General features: G+C 42.1%; 1 protein-coding gene across 6 annotated transcripts in view; it reads right to left on the bottom strand.

Annotated features, from left to right (window-relative positions):
• Nucleotides 1–21,643, bottom strand: part of LYPD6B (LY6/PLAUR domain containing 6B) — a 161,057-nt gene that overhangs the window by 54,037 nt on the left and 85,377 nt on the right. For all 6 annotated transcript variants that reach the window (XM_054562592.1, XM_054562595.1, XM_054562591.1 and 3 more), the window contains one exon: nt 329–403. The gene's annotated coding sequence lies outside the window, so the exon portion shown is untranslated. The remainder of the gene's footprint in view (nt 1–328; nt 404–21,643) is intronic.

The following is a 21,643-nucleotide window of genomic DNA, read 5'->3' as shown; positions in this document are numbered from 1 at the left end:
CTCTAGAAGGTTCTATTTTAATTGACCATATTAGTGTATTATGTGGGAAGCAGAGAAGTCTTTGATCCATTGGTTACTCCCTGAACATGAGGACTCCCTCCTTGTGTTCACCAGAAATAGAATTAAAGCCAAAACCAGGCTTTGAAATTCCAGAACTGCAGTGAGCAGTGAAGGGTTAGAATGGGGTAGAAAACCTGGCACATTACCAAGGAGATGGGCTAAAGACAGAGTCCTAGGATACTCAAGAGTGCACATGGCTCCCTGACAACCCACTCCCAAGCTTCCAAACGAAACGCCAAAGGTTGTCTGCAATCGCTCCCATTCTTACCTTGAGAGAGAGCGTGGATGTCAGACTCCGCTCCAGCAGTGAAGGGGTCTGTGCCCAAAGGAAGCTACCACCAGCCTACCAAAGGTAAAAAGAGAAGGTAAGAGCCACTGCTGACAGCGAGATACATTCCTGAACAACTGGAATGTTTTCTCATAAAAGGCAGGTCTCCAGATGTTTGAAGACCTTACAGAGTAGAACAGCAGCAATATAACCAATTGAACAGTATCAAATGTGTGAAATCCCTGGAATCAAGTCAGAGTGAGCTAATGTTTTATTAACACACACCTGGGCCCCGTCTAATTGGGAATGGTAATGATTGGTGAAATCATGTATCTCATCACGCCCCTCCACAAAAATGGCTGTTTAGCAAGCAGCTGGCAGAACTTCGCATAACACTGACATATACCAGGGTATGTTGGCAGGTCAGCACATTCACACATTCAACACATTCGCACACAATGCAGACTCTGTGCCATTTAACCAACCCTGCTTTGGATGGCAGCCCTACCAGCTGATGAAATAATGACAACATGAGACTTGAACCTAGATGAGGAGGTGAAAGGGAATTGGAAACTTTTTCTGCGTGCACTCAAATAAGCAAATGCAAAAGACACTCAACAATTATGCCCAGTTTTTAATAAGTATTTATATCCTTATTAGTGATGGTTAATTTTATGTGTTTAATTAACTTGGCTGGGCTAAAATACTCAGTTTGGTCAAACACACCCAGATATTGCTGTAAAGATATTTTTAGATGTGATTAACATTTACATTAGTACACTTTGAGTAAAGCAGATTACCCACTATAATGTGGGTGGGCCTCATCAAATCAGTTGAGGCCTTAAGAGTAAAGACTGAGCCCAGGTCAGTTGGCTCTGTTGGTTGGAACATCGTCCCATTTCCCAAAAGTTTGCCAGTTTGATCCCTGATCAGGGCACATACCTAGGTTGCAGATTCAATCTCTGGCAGATATGGGAGGCAACGGATGGATGTTTCTCTCTCACATTGATGTACCTCTCTTGCTCTCTCTCTTTTTTTCTCTCTCTCTCCCCTCTTCCTCTCTCTCAAATCAATTTTTTTAAAAAAAGAGTAAAAACTGAGTCTCCAGACTGCTAGCTTTCCCTGCAATTTTTGAGACTGGGATGGAACCCACAACCCAGATGTGTACCCTGACCGAGAATTGAACCTCCAAACTTTTGGCCACGGGAAGACGTTCCAACCAACTGAGCCACCATGGCTGGGGCCTGTCCTGCAACTTTCACATCTACCAGCCTCCACACTCAGGAGAGTCAATTCCTTAGAATAAACATCTTTCTCTCTCTCCATATGAGGTATATATGTATATGTGGATACAAGGGAAGACCAAAACTACTCGCAGAATTTATTTATTAAAAATTGTGTATTTACTCTTACATGTTTAAACTTCAGTCACTTTCAAAGTACTCTGAATTTGATGCAATACACCTACTGAGACATTTTTCCCACTGCTCAAAACAGTTTTTGAACTGATCAATTTTGATGCCTTTTAGTGCTTCTCTCCTTGGCTGCCATATAAAAGTCCAGCTATTGTTAGTGTATCAAGAATGGTTTGTGTGACACTGATGTAACCTGGCAGCCAAGGAGAGTGGACTGGAATGTGCATACATGAACAATGATGACATCACTGTACTAGTCAGTGGGAGTGGGAGATTGTATATTGTGTGGCCATTGCATTCAAAATGACTGAGCAAACAAAGCAACGAATCTGCATCAAATTTTGCATTCAGCTTGAACATTCTTCTGTGGAAACTATTTGGATGATTCAGAAGGCCACAACCATGGGCAACTGGTGTTTGGCCGCTTCATCACAACACGCTCACCCATGCATTACGTCTTGTGCAGAGTTTTTGGCAGGACATCAAGTCAAGCAGGGGACTCAGTCCCCCTACAGCCCAGATTTGGCACCTTGTGACTTCTGGCTTTTCCAAAAACTAAAATCACCTTTAAAAGGGAAAAGATTTCAGACCACCAATGAGATTCAGGAAATTACGATGGGACAGCTGATGGTGATTGGGAGAACTGTGTGAGATTCCCAAGGTGCCTGCTTTGAAGGAGACTGACGCATCATGACCTATGTACAATGTTTCTTGTATCTTCTTCAATAAATGTCTCTATTTTTCATATTACATGGCTGGATACATTCTAGACAGGCATATATATGTATGTATATGTATGTATATACATATATCTATATGGGCATAAGAGTATGAGGAAACGTTAGTGCTCAGAAATGTATGTTACAAAGTACTAAACTATTTACTTGGTATGGTTCGTAAATTGGGTCCTGAGCATCCCAATGGCCAAAGCAAAGAAGAAAACAGACACAAGATAATTAAATTGACTTTAAAATAAAATACAATGTACATACTTCTCAAGAGTGTTAGCTTTTTCTTGCCATTGAGAAATTTCCCCTAACTCCTTGGGTAAACTCCTAAAGTATCCTTTATCATCCACATTGGGAGGTCAGGGATGGGAATAATAATGAATAGTGCCTCTAAGTGTATATAATAGGAAGTCTCCTATAAAGCTTCCTATTGTTTCCTTCAGTGCGAGGTAAGAGGCCAAGCACTATTCACTGAAGTGCCTCAGCAAGGCCAGAATGATGCCCAAGCACACAGCAACTGGATCTTCTGGCTTGACTCAGGGATAAAAAAGAGAATTTCTGGAAGAATTAATGAGGTCCATAACCTAAGAGATATTTCCCAGAAATAATTATCGTTTCTCCCAACAGAAAGCTGGGTGGGAATCAGCTACACCTCTCTGAGACTGGTCTCTGGCAACAGCCCGGAATGAAGGTTTTTTTTGTTCCTGATGAGGGACAGATCCACAGGACTGCCCCCAGACGGGCTATAAGCTCAGGTGTAAGTGTATAGTTTTGCATTTGTAGAAGTCATATAGCTTCCTGCATTGGAATCAATTTTTTAAAACTTCTTTATGGCAAAATATACATAACACAAAATTCTCCATTTAACATTTTTTCTTCATTTTTATTATTGGCACTATTACATTTAACATTTTAAGTGTATAGTTAAGTGGCATTAAGTATATGCACAGTGTTATGCAACTATCGCCACTATCCATTTCCAGAACTTTTTCATCATCTCAAACAGAATCTTTGTTCCCATTAAACAGTAAGTCCCCATTACCCTCTTCCCTAGACCCTGATAACCACTGCTCTACTTTCAGTTTCTGTGGCACCTCAAATAAATGAAATCATAATATAATTTGTCCTTTTCAGTCCATATCTCACTAGGCATAATGTTTTCGAGGTCCATCCATGTTGGATCACGTATCAGAATTCCATTCCTTTTTATGCCTGAATAATATTCCATGGCAGGTATATGCCACATTTTGTTTATCCTGGAATCCATTTTTATATAATTAATTCAACCAGTAATTATATATTTATAATATGAAAAGTTTGATTATTTTTTTAATAACTTTATTCAAAGAACCATGTGTAAGAGTCAGAAGAGGCATGCCACAATGAACCAATTAATTGTATAAATCCTAGTTTCAGAATCAGCAGCAGCAGCAAGAAAAAGTCTATTAAATGATTTTTCTTCCCTTAGGATTAGGTAAATCTCCCCTACGATCTTAATTAATGTTCTTCATATTTAAAACTGAAGTGAGATAAGAATATCCCTACTCTGTGAAACTCTTCTCGTCACAATGCCTAAAGCTTAAGTGCCACTCTTGACCTCTGACCCAGTGTTAGCAAGCTTCTTCCAAACAGCTGATGTCAAGAAGTCAGAGAAACTGCCCTGCTCTGAAGCACTGCTTTCTATCCCAGCAGATAACATACCCAAATGAAATCAACCAGAAAAGCAAGTCTCCCTCTAACCGGCTTGCCATCCCTGAGCTTTTCCTTTCTGGAGCATATAAATAAGGTAACCAGCCCTCTGAGTGGAATCATGGGTCTTAAAACAAGCAACTCCTCCCCGCTGAGACAACTGAATGGTTGAAAGAGAAAGCGAGACTGCACTCCACTCTGGTTTTCATCTGCAGAGTATGTAAAAGAGCCCATGGCACAAAGGGGAGATGCCACTGCACACCTGGAGTCACCAAACGGGCCCAGGATGAGTCATCAAAAGACGTCCCCAGGAAGTTGATGAAAAACAATCATTTCTGCACACGGGCAGGGGAACTGCAAGCAAAACCAAGAGCCACAGAGAATGCAGGCCACTTCATTAAGCTTGAACTTTTCAGCTGGGAGGATACTGCTGTCACCTCAGATTGTTAGCAAGTGGATGAGTCAAAGTTCATCACTAGTTTGGTGTTCAGTCAGCCAGTAACATGTCATCTAAACATCAAAAGCTGCTTTAGAAAATTAGAGAGAATTTAGACTTGAGCTCCTTCTGGAGGTTTTTAAAGGCTATCAAGAACAAGAATTTTTAGCAGATAAAAACAAAATGAACAGTGTTAAGACTGTTCTATTTAGAATATAAGTAAGGAATCCATTGCCTCTAAAACAAGACACATTTCCATGGGTTGTATTGGGTTGGCCAAAAAGTTCATTTGGTTTTTTCCATAAGATGGCTCTAGTAACACTTGGTTGTCTTTAACATCACTTGAAACAATTTTGTTTAATTGTATTGTGACAGCTTTCATATCAATAAGCATTTTTTTTAAGTATCAAAATTGGTGATTTTTTGTGTAGCCTTTGTAATATTGAAGATGGAAGATAATATGCAACATTTTTGGCGTATTGTGCTTTAGTGTTTCAAGAGAGGTAAAAACGCAACTGAAACACAAGAAAAGATTTGTGCAGTGTATGGAGAAGGTGCTGTGTGATCTAATGCATCAAAAGTGGTTTGTACATTTCCTGCTGGAGATTTCTCACTGCATGATGCTCCATGGTCAGGTAGACCAGTTGAAGTTGATGGTGATCAAACTGAGACATTAATTGAGAACAATTAATGTTCTACCATGTGGCCGACATACTCAAATATCCACTGCCCCAAGGGCCCCGACTTTCATTTTGTAAGAACTTTTTCCGCCTTTCCCAAATGCTCTGTGCTAACTAGCAGTCACCCTGCAAACAGCGTCATTGGGAGACTGTTCACAGAAATTGTGTCCTCATTTCTCATGCCTCAATGCCCAGAGCTGGCTCAGATGCCTTAACCAACTTTAGTCCCCTCTCTTCCTAAAAAGAAAAGTAAGAGTAATGTGCCAAAGTGCCCCGCACATTCCTGAAGCAAGTCTGGAACAAGAGATTATCGGGACAAAAGGACTCTCAGGAGCTTCAAGACTTGAGCCACAAGTAATTACTTTCTCTTTCACTAGACAAGTTTAAACATGAGAGCTGTCTGATGTCCTTTGGTAGTGCTGAGAGCCACAAACACCGTAGTGTAATTTCCATGCCCTCTATTGATCATGTTTGGCTGATAGCGCATTGGTTGTTAGGTCTGGCTCCAGATGCTATAGCTTGAAGGGGACTACACTGGCCTCAGAGGGGGACCATAACAAGATAGGCTGTTGGAAGTAAGTCACAAGTGACAGTGGTAGCATAAGGGGTCACCTAGCCTGTCCTAGTGTCCCAGTTCCATTAGTCCATTAGTCTCCTCAAGCTCTTCAGTCTTGATCATGTCACCTCCCCAAAGACAACACAAACTTGGCACAAATTTGCCTAGAAGTATCCAGTGACGAATGTGAAATCTCCTCTTAATAGAGGCAATGCCCTCAAACACTCTTGGGGTTAGCAAACAAGGCAACGGGGGCCTCTAGTCTTCAGTGACGGGCTGGGGTTGTTGTGCAGGGCACATGCCAGCAGCAGGGACCGCTAACTCTCAAGCTAACATGCATGTCTGCCAAGTCCCAGCCCATGGAAGAAAAAAAAGAGAACAGGCTGATGCAATTAGCCAGGTGAATGGGAACTTGTGAAACCATTTAGCTAACACAGTACTTGAATTTATTCAGTTCCCATTACTGGAGGGTTATTGTGCTTCCACCCCCTGCTGATTTGGGGGGCTGCACAGCATTTCCTAGCAAATTCCAGAGCTCTGTGGTTAAAAAAGCATACATCACACATCAAGCCAAGGGCAATTTGGCTTTAGAAATCAAGGGACACACCCTGGGGAGTGACTTTGTCCCAGAATCTGAAACTCAGTGATGAATTCTGAAAAATTTCAAGTATCCAATTAATAAAATAATAAACTAAGATTCCATATCCAATTCAATCTCCCTTACACCTCTTAACAACTGATTACATATTAGTCTTGCTAATGTTTTTATTTCTATTATTTAGTTGTGAGCACCTCAAGAGTCCATGTGGAATCTTATTCTTATATCCCCTTCCATGTCTAGCAGAGCATAGAACACAAAATAGAAACTCACTTAAGGCTTGATCATTTATTGCTTCTTGCTTTTGAAATATTTTTCCCTGTAGGGAAGCAAATCCAATCTACCTGCCTCACTTAATCAACAGGGCACCTCCTTCCTCACCCTGGCCCCCATCCCCTCCCCAAAGTGACATCAGCAACAGTGCCTTCATCATGAATGTCCATGGTGAGTCCAGTGGGTCTACAAAGAAGCAAAGTTACAAATGGAGTTTCAAGGTTGGTAAATTCTTGTCCTGTACTTTAAAATATGAGCATATCTGTATGTTTTCTAGACTGCAACCACAAATCACCACAGATTTAGTGGCTTAAAACAATAGTTTATTCTTTCACAGTTTTGAGGGTACAAAAGTTCAAAATCAAGATGTCAGACGGGTTGATGACTTCTGTAGGCTCTGAGCGACAATCTGTCCCTTGCCTGTCTCCTCCTAGTTTCTGGTGCCTCCTAGTGTTTTGGCTTGTAGCTACATAGCTCCAGGCTTGGCCTCTGTCTTCGCATGCTCTTCCCTGTGTCTCTGTGTCAAATCTGTCTCCTTCGGCTTATAGTGACTCTAGTATCAGAACTACGGCCCACCTTAAATCCAAGATAAGCTCATCTTGAGATCCTGAACTTAATTACATCTGCAAAGACCCTATTTTCAAATCAGGTCACATTCACAGGTACTGGAAGTTGACTTAGATATATCTAGTTTGGGGAACACCATTCGATCCACTACAGTATCCAAAACAAGAACACATCATCTTTACCACAAAGCTCTCTCTTTTTCCCAATGCTCTTCTTCATATTAATAGACTCATTTCCCAGGCTGAACCCTTCAGGTTGTCTTCAAGGGCTCTTGCCCCCTTGCATCCCAATTCCAATCAGCTCCATAATCCACAGTAATGAAGTTGGTTCAATCCTACTCAGCTGAACTGCTTATGCCTGTCTCCTCTCTTCCATGCCTGCTGCCTGGCCACCCTGGCTCCAGCCTGGATTTCTGTCTTGGATTAGGCCATGACTTCTTCTCAATTGTTCTCCCAGCCTTCTTTTCTGACCATACCACTTGTTGCTGTCTTAAACAGAGCCCAGTCATGCCACAATCAGGTTCACAAACTTTCAGTGGCCTCTAAGCAAATGAATCCCAATTTCTTACAGTCTAGCACCTGGATCTCCTAGAATGAGTCCCAAACCTCTTTCCCAGATTTATTCTCCACTGCTCCTCTCCATTTGGTTCAGGCTTTGGTCAAAGTAAATCACTGACTATTCTTAAATACCTCTTCAAAAGCCTTTAAGACTTTGAGGTCTCTCTGCCTGGTACTCATTGATTAATTCAACAAGCTTTTACCTTGACTCTGTCTCCTTGTCAATATCTCATACAGAATAGCTCTACTCAAAAGACAACTCATCCATAAGTCTTTGTCCAGTTTATCAACCACATTGTATTCCTCCTTCTTTTAAAATGTAATAGTCTAAAAGAGAGAGCATTCTTTTTTAAAAAAATTTTTTCTTTTTTTTTTCATTGTTCCTTGACTTGACCCTTCCCTTTCTAAAAAAATTTTTTATTGATTGACTTTAAGAGAGAGGAAGGGAGGAAGAGAGAGAGAAACATAAATTTTTATTGTTCCATTTTTTCATGTATTCATTGGTTAATTCTTGTATGTGCCCTGAATGGGGATCAAACCCACAACCTTGGCAAACTGAGATGACATACTAACCAAATGAGCTACCTGGCCAGGGCTGGATATGGCATTCTTTTTCTCTCTTCCCATAACAGACTTAAGCACTTATCATCAACCTCATGACAGAACCTGGATGGAATTCTGCTTTACTCATGTACACCTTCCTATAATCTAGCACAGTGCCTGGCATATAACATGTGCTTAGAAATACCTGGTCGACAAAATATACAATATATAAAGTAAGTGAATAATATAGTCCTTGCCTGCGCACAGCTTACATCTGGGGATGGGGAGGATGGAATAAGCACAAAAGTGAATAGAACGACCCATATCATAATAGTGTAAGCATCATAAGAGAAGTATAAGTGGAATTCTATGGTAAGCACAGAAGAGGAAGATTTTGAAAGGGGTGAAAGTTTCCTAGAGAAGGTAAAACTTAAGATAGATCTTGAGGGATAAACAATATTTTGATGAGCAAAATGTGGGAAGTCAGAGAAGAGAATAAAATACAGAAGAAACAGCATCTGCAAAAGATACAGAGCCAAGTGAAGGCAAATGGCATTTCCCAGGTACCAGGAAGAGCAGAATTTCCTGGCCACTGACTGAGAGAATGGCGAGCAATGGGAGGCCAGGCTGGAGAGGTAGGTCAGCATCCCGTGTGCTGTGCCAGCGAGTGTAAAACTGACTCTGTAGGAGACAGGGGCCATGGAAGGCTTTCAAACAGGTGGGATGGTCACATTTGCACTTTCAGATGATTAGCTCCATAGCACCACAGAACCTAAACCTGGGCATGTGCCAGAATCCTCTGGAGAGCGTCAAACGTGCTTAATACGGAGAAAAGCACAAATCACAATATGACCATTCTCCATTCACAATGAAATCACGTTGTTGATGTTTTGTCTTTTGGCTTTAGAATGTTTAAGAGAAATAAATTCTCCTCCTTGACCTCCCCTTTCTTCCCTTTCCCAGAAATAAACACATGCTTTTGGTGAGTATCCTTCTCATCCATGTTTATACAGAGAAGGAAATATATAAGCATATGTATGCATCCATAACAACTCAATGGCATTACTATTTTTGTGTTAAAATTATATAAATGATACATGTAGTAAATATTGTTGTAAATTTGCTTTACTCACTGTGAAGCAACTTTAAAAGCGCAGATTTCTCCATCCCACCCAGATCTCATTAATCACAATCACTGAGTAGAGGTATTTAGAAATATGCACTTTTTAAAAATCCCATTTCCTTTTGATGCAACTGGACCTACATCTGGGAGTCGCTGGTGTAGAAGATGAACTGAAGAGAAGATAAAGCAGAGGCAGGAAGAGCAGTAAGAACGTTTTGTGATAATTCAAGCGAGAGGTGATGAAGCCCTGAGTGAGGGTAGCAGTAAGGAAATTAAGATGGGGGACAGATTCTGAGGCCCTGTAAGGATAAAAGCAATAGGACTTTGTAACTAATTAGATTCTGGGGTGAGAAAAAGCAGTAGCTAAAAAAAAAAATGGCCCTCAGGATGTTAACTTGAGTGAATCAAGGGACAGTGACACCATTAGCAAAAATGGAAAGCACAGGAGGAAGAACAGGCTATGAGAGAGAAGGCTGATTTGATTTTAGACACGTGAGTGTGAGGTTCAGCAGGACCTCTGCGTAAGTATCCCCACCGGGCATTTATAGGTACTGGACTAGATCAAGGGAGAAGGTCAGGGCACACAATACAGATCCAGGATTCCCGCTGAAAGGGAGCAACTGTGCACGTGGAAATGAGTATGTTTGTTTCAGAAAAGAGACAAGAGGGCCTACCTAGGGCAGGTCCCTGAGGGATGTACATATGCAGGAAAGAGCAAATGAAAAGGAGCAAGCTCTGGAAGCCCCGGGAAAGATCGGGGTCAGGAAGCCACAGTGAGGGACCAGAGTGTAACACTGACAAGGACCAGAAGACATGATTAAACCGGAGGATCAGGGACCTTTCAGAGAATATCAGCCACCATGGAGAAAGAAGCCTGAGGGTGACATCAGTTAAAAATCCCAGGAGCAGCAACATTGAGCTCCTCTTCCATGTTGAAACGTGAGGTCAAAAAGAACGGTTACAAAATAGTCACAGGGCTGTAAAGTACAGCATAGAGAATGTGGTCAATACTATTGGAATAACTACATATGGTGTCAGGTGGGCACTAGACTTACGGGGGTCCACTTAGTAAGTTATGCAAATGCCTAACCACTCTGCTGTACACTGGACACTAATATAGTGTTGAATGTCAACTGTAATTGAAAAAAAAATTTTAAGAATGGGTGAAAGATAATTATTTCAGGATTTAGAAAAGGAGAGTTGAATGCATAAAATGTGAGAAAGGAACCACCGGTAGAAAAACTGTGAAAAGATGAGAAAATAAAAATAGGTCAATTAAGGTCCTGAAGAAATAAGAGGGGATTGGATCAGGAAATAGGAAGACTTCCTGTGGAAAATGGCAGACCAGCACCACGATCCTGCCCCCCCTCCCTGAATTCCTACTGCTAAGTACTGCTAAGACTATTAAACAGTTCCAGGACTATCATATACTAAAACTATTCAACATTTCTCTACTAAGATAAAGAGGACTAGAAGGAGATAACTGCAGAGGAAAGATCTGGGAAAACGTAAAGCAGAAAGACAAACGGTCACTTAGCTTATGATATTCTTGCCTTACCAACAGCTGGCAAAGTAGCATCCCGACAAGAAGCAAATTAATTTGTTCTGTAGAACCCTTGCAGGGCTGAGCACCTGAGGGCGCCAGGACACCAGAGGGCAGGGGTGGGTCTTGAAAAGCAGAGAGATTACTTACAAGCAGACAGAGCAATTTAGACCCACGGCCTCTCCTCAACCCTGTGTAAGAAGGCATCTAACCCTAGAGAACACTAGGGCTTTGTCCTTTGAAAAAATTTAACCAGATGATTCTCTGGATTCAAAAGCATCAGGCACAGTGGAACACTGGGATGAAGTGTAAGACTGAACACTGGTGGACTAGCAACGATCTGCATCCCGAACTGCCTGACCCCACAGCAGCAACATCCAGCTACAGAACCACCTAACGTCTCCCTCCCCCATTGTCCTTGGCACCTGCCTCACCCTTCCCTCCCCTGGGAGACTGGACAATCCTCTAGAAAAACCAAGTGTCCCAGAGAAATGCCCGTGTATACTCACTAGCTACCACCTACAGGAAAGCCCCACCTATTCACACTGAACTTACAGCCGAGGATCGCCAAGGATCAGATATTTGAAGAGAGCCTTCCACACAAGACAGTGGCGCAAACTCAACAGATAAATCCAAGGCACTCAGAGACAGAAAGGAACCTGAAGATTTCACAGCAATCGAGAGAGCCCAGATTTTAAAAATTATTTTATTTTTTTAATAAAATAGTTATTTTAAAAATGACATACATGCACAAAATAACCTGTGTTGTGGACTTGTCCTGAAAAATCTAAAGATCTGGCAATTCCACACTCATACGGTAACCACATGCCCGGAGCCAGAGTGAGAGTGCGAGGAAGAGACGGGCCAGGAGTGAGCGAGTCTTCTGAGAAGAGGGGTCAGAGCTATTACCGGATTCACAAACGGGTCCGTGACCCAAAAAGAGGTTAAGAGCCCTGAAACAGCCTGTCTCTCTTCCTTTCCCAACAGTTTATCACCCTCTAAGTGGTTTGCCCTCTGCTCCTCCCACATCTGTAGTTTGGCCAAGATCCACATTCCACTCCTTTAATCTCTTTGCCGCCACTTCCTCCGGCCCTTAATCACCTTTACGACTCTTTTCCAAATTCCACCAATTTGTCCAAATGCAACTGTGAATTTCTCTGGGAAGATGTAACGCACTTGAGAATTACTCAGCGAAAGTTCACCTAAAAGCTTCTGGAAGGAATACTCAAGACTTGACATGTTAAATCAACATCTCACATGCAGCTGCCCAGTTTAGAAAGGAGAAACGCAGAGCGCTCCAGGGAATGTGAGGAGCTGGAGCCTCGCGTATAGACACACCCCCTCGTGCTCCTTGGGCATCGAAACTATACAGACCAATGGGTCAAGAGAGGTCTGCTCTTGCAGCCATCTGAAATATCCTGGAGAAAGGAGGAAGAATCTAAGCTACCCACGGCTCAGAACACATGACTAACTACCATCTCTGACTTGATTAGAAAAAAACAAAAATACACACACACACATATTGGTTCTATGCATAAATTTGTAATCAGCCAAGCCTGCTCTGCCCAACCCCAAGGCTTCTGAAAGTCACACTAAAGCATCAGACAATTTGCTCTGACTGGAGGTAATCACAATACATGAATAAATTCTGGCCAAATCAGAATAAATTTAAATTCTTCTCAGAGCTCTTCAAGAGAGAGAAAAGGCTGCCCTTCAGAGATACCTTCTCCTGGGCTAATAAAATGGATTATTCTGTTTATCACAAGCCAAAGGTAATTCAGTAGGTGAACTGATAAAAGTGCTTTCTGAAACTGCTTCACTGTAGGGTTTCTTCTTTGGAAGCTGTTTTGTTTAGAATTTGCAGAGTTTTGGGCCACACAACTCTCCCAAGCTCCCAGAAGCAGAGGAGGAGTAAACTGGGGCGTTGGGCTCAAACAGAATTTGAGTCAATGCCCTGGGGGTAACACTGAGAACCTGGGATGAGCATCCTCCTGAGAAGAGTCCTGGCCCAGGACAGCAGGGGGAAGCCCTTCACCTGACCATCTTCCAGCATTGCCATCTGTGGGATGGGACCTCAGCCTGTATTCCAGATGCAGTTCTAGAACTTTCCATGTGGGCAACTCGAGGTTCTTGCTCTACCTGAGAACGTTGCCAGGAAATCTTAAGAGATAATAGTTTAGAGAAAGCTCTGCAGCATTTGAGAAACATTCCTAGCCAACAGGTGAGTATGAGGGTCCCCATGATTGCCAGCCTCAAAGTCTCTATTTTTGTCACTTCAGGGATTTCTCTGGAGTTGCTCTTTTTTCGCAAACCCGTGGGGTTGTTAACATTTGGGGTTTCACAGGAATGGCTCCAAGAGCCACAGTTCTGGCCTGACAGTCTGAGGTTGAGAGCGTCTTCAATATCTGGGGTCCTCTTGCCTAGGCCTTCCAAGCTACCTCTACTATAACAATTCTCTACTTAAATTCCTCCAAAAACTTTCCATTGCACCTCAGAAAAAAGGTGAAACTCCTTTAACACAGCCCAGCCTGGCCTAGCCCCATGTCCCTACCTCCTCTCCCTTGCTCCCTATCAACTCAGGTCACACTGGCCTTCTCAGACATTTACATCTGCAATGCCTACCACACAGCCTGTGGACATGGAGGTCCCAACCTAGAAAGGTCTCCCCTCACTCCCTCTTGTGCTTAACTCTTACCTGCCCTTTCTATTTCAGTTCAGAGCCACTCTGCCTGGAAAGCCTTCTCTAGCCTGTCTCACTAAGTTAACTGCGTCTAATCAAGGCTCGTGGGGAGGTCTGCTTTCCCTTCTCCTAGGAGCGCTGAACATAGCTGCAGTTCTACGTTTGCTAGTCTGACTATGTGACTAGTATCGGTCTCCCACACTGGATTTTAAGCTCTGTGAGAGAGAGACCATGCCTGTGTTTGCTCACCCATTGTACCATCACTGGCATGGACTAGAGGCTTAATCCACATCAGATGGATGCAAAGACACAGGAAGAACAAACAATCTCAGTAGTCCTGTCTCCTCCCCTACCCTATTCTCTCGCGTTTTCACCTTGGCTCTTCTGTTTCTTCTGCTGAGAAGGTCCTCCGAAGCATGGGCCCTAGCTTCCTGAGCAGTCCTGAAGGGCTCAGGTGCCAACCAGGAGTGAGGCAGAGGTGGCAGCTGCTGGGATACAGCTTCACCAAGGTGAAGGAGATGAGAGGGAGGCCAGGAGATAAATCCTCCCTCTTCTCTCTCCTAGGAACTGTTTCAGGGGGTGGCCCCCAGCTCTCCTGGGAAAGTGCCGAGCCAAGGGAGGAAGCTGCCCTGAGACAGGCGTGGTCCTTCAGCGCTTGGGAACTGTGGCAGCCAGCTCAGTAAAGTGGCGGGCGGGTCTTCCCTCATCCCACTTCTTTCTCGTCCTCACCCTTCTGGGCCTGCCTGTTCCAAATGGACTGTTGACACCTTAATCCTTCTCTCAGACCCTGAAGTCTTGAGCATCCAGGTTGATGTCTTGTGATGTCTCCAAAAGAGAGAAACTTCACCTACAGCCCAAGCACTGAGAACTTCAAGCGAAGCTTCTCACTAAATGTCGAAGGAGTGAACAAGGCTATTGTGATCTTGGCCTGAACTTAAGGGAATGCACAATCCCTCCACTTAATTCTGAGCTGGCCGAACCCCACCATCAGCGGTGCTGATTTTAGTTTTGAGACACCCACTTTAAAACCATATTTCTCAAAGTTTTTGAATGATGAACTTCTTAGAGAACCCGCTGAAAGCCCTGAACCCTCCTCCCAGACAGACGCGCCTGCGCATCCATGTGCCCTGACCTGAGGCCATCTCAGAACCCTGGAGCCTAGCCTCTGATTTCATGTTCGGATACCCTGCTTTAGAGAGACAGGCACTTGGAGGCACACACTAAATGGACAGTAACGGGAGAGCAACTGGAGACACATATTCTAAGAAACAGGTAAAGGAAAGACTAACTCTTAAAGGAGAAAAAAATCAAGGATGGAGGAGACGAAGGCTGGTGTATTTGAAGCCTCCTCAAGTGGAAGAGGAATTAGATGTCTGTTCCTGTAGTACCTCCTCTCTTGTGGGTGGCGACTGCGATTTCCCTGGGCAGGTCTGGCTGTCCCGCCTCTGTGTTCCGGGAGCCCCACGAGTGTGCTGCGATTCAAACCCACGGAACAGTAGGCTTTCCCTCCAGAAGGCCAGATAGGAGCTCCAGTATTGCTTAACATGTCAAAAAAAAAAAAAGAAAGAAAGAGAGAGAGAGAGAGAGAAAGCTGAGAGACCCCACCCCTATCCCTCCGTGCTTTGTAAAAATTGTCCTCAGCGCATGGGCCACACTAAAACTGGTGCTGGCCTGGTTTGGACCAGGAGCCACAGTTTGCCATCCCGCACAGGAGACTGTAGCCACGGGTCAGTCCATCTCTACCCTCCCAGGCTACGAGCTCAAGTCACACCTGACTTCACCCTGGGGTCCCAGCTGTACCACAGTGCTGGGTACACAGTCAAAGTGTAATACACGCATGGATGAATCCTGCTCACCTTCCAGGCCTGGGCTCAGGAGACACCTCCCCAAAGACCTCCTTCCCCTCCCAGTCTGAGCTGATTTTGCCTCACCCGGCAGTGCCCATTTACTGCTCTTTGGCACCCAGGTATGCTGTGTACTGGGGGTGGTCCCCAGCCCACGTGACTTCACACCAGCAGCTTACACAGAAAACCAGAGAATTCATTCTTGCCCGTTTTCAGGTTGGTTTTCTTCCTTATGTGCAAACACCATTCACCAGGGATCTCCATAAGCTAGCCTTTTAAAAGTCTTATCAAAATGGGGGATGGCTCCAAGGAACCTGTTAAATAGTCTTGTGCAGCTGTTCACATCTTAGCATTTTAAGTACTTTTCATTGCACTTGAGAAAACGATTAAACTCTGTGGGTGTTATTTACTGCATCTTGTGATTATTCCTTTTTTATGCTCCTCCAAAGACAGACAAATGGATGGAGATATCTGAGTTTACAAACTACCAAGTCTGAAACAACTTTCTGTTACCCACAGTTGATTTTCCTCGCCATTACTTTGGCCTGAGGATGGGGTGATTTGAGAAGACAGCATTTTGAAATTTCAGAAGTCAGATTTCTAAGATCATCAAATGGCAAAGTCATAACTTGGTGATGTAGATGTGGTTTTCCCTTGTTTCCTTAGCACAGGAAGACCAAGAGAACCACCATTTCCCATGAATGTCTTTGCAGGATCACAGACTCATCGGCATTTATATTCCTCAAAACAAGTAGGAGTCAAAATTTACACTGAGCTGGTGGCTCAGTGGTTTGGCGCGCTGTCTCATACACCAAAAGGTTGCGGGTTCGATTCCCTGTCAGGGCACATATCAGAGGCCTAGTCAAGGTTTCTCTCCCACATCAATGTTTCTCTCTCTCTTTCTCCCTCTCTCTCTCTGAAATCAATAAACATAGCTTTAAATTTTTTTTAAATTTACATACCAATAGTCAAGAGGTTTGGTAGAAAAACAATGGGAATTAAAATGTTAAATCTCCTTGTCTCATATAGGGAAAAGCTACCAATTGTACTTTGCTGGAAAATAAATTAAAAATGATTATTTAAAAAGGTAGTCTATAAATTTAATGCAGCATCCTATGGGATCCTAGGACAAATAAAGAACCATAGGTAAAAATTAAGGAAATCTGAATATGGGCTTAGCTAATACTACCATATCATTGGCTCACTAATCGTGACAAACGTTCCATACTGATACAAAATGTTAACAATGGAAACTGGCCATGGGGGGTATGGAAACCCTCTCTACTATCTTTTCAGCTTTAAAAAAAAAATTTAGAACTAAAGTGAAAAGTTTATTAACTTTTTAAAATAGATGTAGTTCCTAAAGAATTTTATTAAGATATGTACCTTATAATTAGGTGGGGAAGAAAAAGATAAATATTTCAAAATTTTAGTCAGTCCAAGAGAATGCAGTAAATAAGAAAAGTGTCCTTTGAGCAAAGGGATTGGTAATCATAGTATACAGCAAACTGAAAAATTGCCAAATTAAGGATTAAGTTTTAAGGATACAGTATCTCTTGTTTCCCTAATTAAATACTGGGCTCCTGCCTTTCAACTCCCTTCTCTTAAATTTTCTCACTCATATCCCAGGCAGCTTATCAGTGACCCATGAGTCAATCAACCAATTTAAGAAACATTAACTGAGCCCAAGGATAAGAACCTCAGTAAGTGCTATGGGACCACGTTCCCAGAAAAAGCAAGGGTCTTCCTCAGCGGTGTCTCTTCAGATTTCACACAGGACCTGCAGACTATGGGTGCTTAATACACATTTGTAGGCATTGTCTGAGCAAGGAATGGAGAGATTGTCTGGGCACTGCCCTGGCTATGAACTCACCTGGGGAGCTCTTAACAAAAACTAATCTCAGAGCCACTGCAACAAAGATTCTAATTTAATTGGTCTTGGGTGGGAGCCAAAACATCAGTATCTTTTTTTAAAAGCTCCCCAGGAGGCTCTAACATGCAGCAGGGTTGCATATGGAGGGTGAGTCTATAAGGTGAACTGGAGCAGACCATGCCTGAATGTTAGGAAATCAATTCACTATAACAACAGTACAGGCGTGGGAATTTCAAACTATTACCATTTCCTCTCCCTCCAGCAGTGGCTAATCTTGTCTCCAGCAGCTGAAATGTGTAGCGTAGTCTGCTTTGAAGAGTCAAGAACGTAAGGAGGGAAGAGTGGAATCATGTAACCACCATGGTCTATTAGATGGTCGATAAGAAAATATTCATTATGAATTCAGAGATCACTTTTAGTCCTTAAAGAGAAAGGATGTATTCCAGGGAGAAGTATAAAAAAAAACGTCGACCCTCTCTCAACCATTTATAGAACAACTAGACGGAATGTCAGCAAGAATATATAAGAATATAAAAGGACAACACCATCAACCAGCAGAACCTAATAGACATTTACAGAACACACCCCAAAATAGCAGAATACATATTCTTTCCAACTGCTCATGGAGCACAGACCATGAGAGACCATATCGTGGGCTATAAAACAACCTCCACAAATTTACAAGAATTTATATCAACCAGAGTATATTCTCCAACCACAATGAATCAAACTAGAAATCAATAACAGAAAGATAACAGGAAATTCTCCAAACACTTGGAAATGAAACAACAGACTTCTAAATAATCTATGGGTCAAAGACAAAGTCTTAAAGGAAATTTAAAACTATATTTAACTGAATGAAAATGAAAATACTATATATCAAAATATATATTGTAGAACACAGATAAAGCAGTGCTGAGTGAAATTTATAGCACTAAATGCAAACATTAGAGAAAAAGAAATGTCTCAAATCAATAATCTAAGCTCCCAACTCAAGACTTTAGAAAAAGAAGAGTAATATAAACTCAAAGCAAGCAGAAGGAAGGGAATAATAAAACTAAGAGCAGAAACCACACAAAGACCCATCGGAGAACATCCTGCGACCACAGAGGCAGGGGTTGGAGTGATGAGCTGCAAACCAAGGACACCAAAGATTGCCAGCAACCCACCGGAAGCTAAGACACAAGGAAGGACTCCCTGCAGGTTTCAGAGGGCGCGTACAGAACTGTGAGACGATAAATTACTATTGTGAGCCACCCCGCTGATGGTGCTTTATTACAACAGCCCTAGAAAACACAATCGGCTTCCAGTTGGGTAGGGGGGGCGGGCAGGGAATAAGAAAAAACCTGATTAATCCAACAGAAGGCAGATATTGTTTTTCCAAATAGCAAAAGAAAAAGGTTTTATGTAACAAATACAAAATAACATAGCAGAAATACATTCAAGTGTACCAATAATTCAAAACTATAGACATATAAAACCCTACTCCCAATAAATAGAACTTACATCTTTTTTAAGCTCACGGAACATTTATAAAATGATCAGTGCCCAGGTTTCCAAGAAATCTCAACAAATTTCAAAGAATCACAGTCATACAGACAACATTCCTTGACAAAAGTAAGATATTGTTCATCTCTGACTTCAACTTTACTCTAGGAAAAATGCGTATTTAACCACAATGACACTGTATTTCTTACTTACACTGCAAACACAAGGAACACTGACACACGCTGTTGTTAAGATGTAGAAGAAAAGCCTTGGCCAGAGCAGGAGTGTAAAGGGATATAATTTGGTAATATCTATCTAAAGTTAAAACACATGTTCCCCTTTAACCACCAATCCATTGCTAGGAATTTTTCCTATGGATACACTTATGAATGTGCAAAAAGAAAAAGAGGATTTTCATCACAGTAATGATTGTTATAGCAAAAGATCCAAAAATCTTAATGTCTCTCAAGGTGAAAATGACCGAATTGTCTCTCAGGTAACTGAGTATTATTAACAAGAATGAGGCAACACCGTATTTACTGATGTGGAAGAGTGCCAAGATCTGCAAGATGTGAAACAATGTGTACTTGTATAATCATAATTACACAATCGTTAATTTTTTTCTCTAGAGTAGAGGTATTTACATTCTAGAAACATACCAAGAACCTGCTAACAGATATTTACTGATGAGAAGTACTGAGACAGGGCAGACTGACTTTCACTAAATATCTTTTTTGTAATATATCTGCATTTTTACTATGTTCATGTATTATTACTACTCAAATATTAAGTAGGCAAGCCCTAGCTGGTGTGGCTCAGTGGATTGAGCACCAGCCTGTGAACCAAGGGGCCCCGGTTTGATTCCCAGTGCAGGGCACGTGCTTGGGTTGCAGGCCAAGTCTCCAGCAGGGGGCGCACGAGATATAACCACACATAGCTGTTTCTCTCCCTCTCTTGCTCCGTGACTTCTCCTCTCTAAAAAATAAATAAAAACTTAAAAATAAAATTGTGAATACTGTCTTTTAAAATAATAATAATAATTAGGCAAAAGCCTCGTTTTATTTATTCATTTAAAATACAGCATCAAAAATAAAATGAAGTCTCTAGTGACAAGCCTAGTAAACTGCAGAAATTGCAAATTCCTTTGCACATTCCCTTTAAATTCTTTTACTGATAAACCATCAGGGCTAACGTGCCTGTGCAATTAAACCAGCAAACACGTTCAACAAGGTTTTCAAGAAGTTCACCATCTGACTGGCACATGTAAATGTTCTCAGTCAAAAACTGCAGAGCGGAAACACTACAAACACATGGGAGACTGCTTCCTTCTATGGCAAGCCAACTTGATGAATCCTGGCTACCTCTCTGCTCGCTCTTCCCTCCTTATTCCCAAAGAGACACACCAAACACATTTTGGCCCAGCCTCAGGAACTTGGCACGTGCCACGTTTGTTTCCTAGAATGCTCCTACCCCCCACTACCCCAGCATCCTTCCTATATGCCCGCCACCAGGCGGTCACATGGCTTACTCTCTGGATTCACTTTAGCACACAGGAGGCACTAAATAAATGTTTGTCACTGAAATTAAATAAAATTTGCATATGGAAAATCATCAGCATAATTTTCCTTTATGTTTTGGTCAAATTCCATCTAATGTTAAAATTATTTTACTAAACTGCAGTTTTTTTTCTCTTCTTTTATGCCCAACCAATGATCAAAGATAGGGCAAATGAAGAAAAGTTCTCTCTGGAGAAAGAGCAGACTCAAGAATGGAGAAAGAATTGTATCATGATGCTGTATTTTGTTAAAATTCACAAGGCTAGCATGTTACAGATTCAGAGTCAGCATTTATTTTCTTGGTCATCCAATCGTAAGAGTTAGGGAAAACCTTCTTTTCAGACAGTATGAGCAATAAAAACCCAATGTGTTCTAAAAGCAAGGATAAGTTTAAAGAAGTTACTTAATCTAAGCCAGTGATTTTCAATGGGTGTGCCACAAGAATTTTTAAAACATGCAATACTTGACTATTTAGTCAGGGACACTGACATCTTTTCCCTTAGATTGTCAAATTAAAAAAAAAAATGACAACAGCCAACACAACAATACCCATCCATTGTGAATGTCCTGCCTCAAACCATAAATATATGTCAATAATAAAGTTGCAGCTCATTGGTCACATCACATAGCAAGTTTGTGCCTGACTGGTTAATTTCTAATACCACAAATCCTTTTATACAAGTATAGGCATCTGATTTTTTTTAAAAAGTGATTTTGGAGCACAAAGAGTTGGTATTACTACTATTTTTTTTCTTTTGTAAATCAACCAAAATTATGCCTATTTTTTGTCAGATTGACTATATATATATATATATATATATATATATATATATATATATATATATATTTCTGGGTCTGCTGCAAACTTTAGAAACTCTGTCATGTGCGCCATGAGATGAGGAATGTTGAAAATCGCTGATCGAAGCATATGGGAGGGACGCTGGCCCTCCAGGCCCAGCAGGTGGGAGTCAGGCCTAGCTAAGCCCCTGAGGGTCAGGGGTTCGGCTGCCACCTCCTGGAGGGACAGCCACAGTCCCCGTCAAATGCAGCTCTCTCTTAGGCTTCTCCCTCTCGCTGTCTCTAGGCCTCACTTATCAGAGAAATGGCACTAACCTGTATCATAGGGTCATAAGGACAGAAAGAAGTCTCTCCACCGGTCACCCCCA

This window comes from Pteronotus mesoamericanus, unplaced genomic scaffold, assembly GCF_021234165.1.
Source record: "Pteronotus mesoamericanus isolate MK-2021 breed Mesoamerican mustached bat unplaced genomic scaffold, CSHL_Meso_final scaffold_651, whole genome shotgun sequence".
Lineage (NCBI taxonomy): Eukaryota > Metazoa > Chordata > Mammalia > Chiroptera > Mormoopidae > Pteronotus > Pteronotus mesoamericanus.
This window is presented reverse-complemented; position numbering and strand designations above follow the sequence as displayed.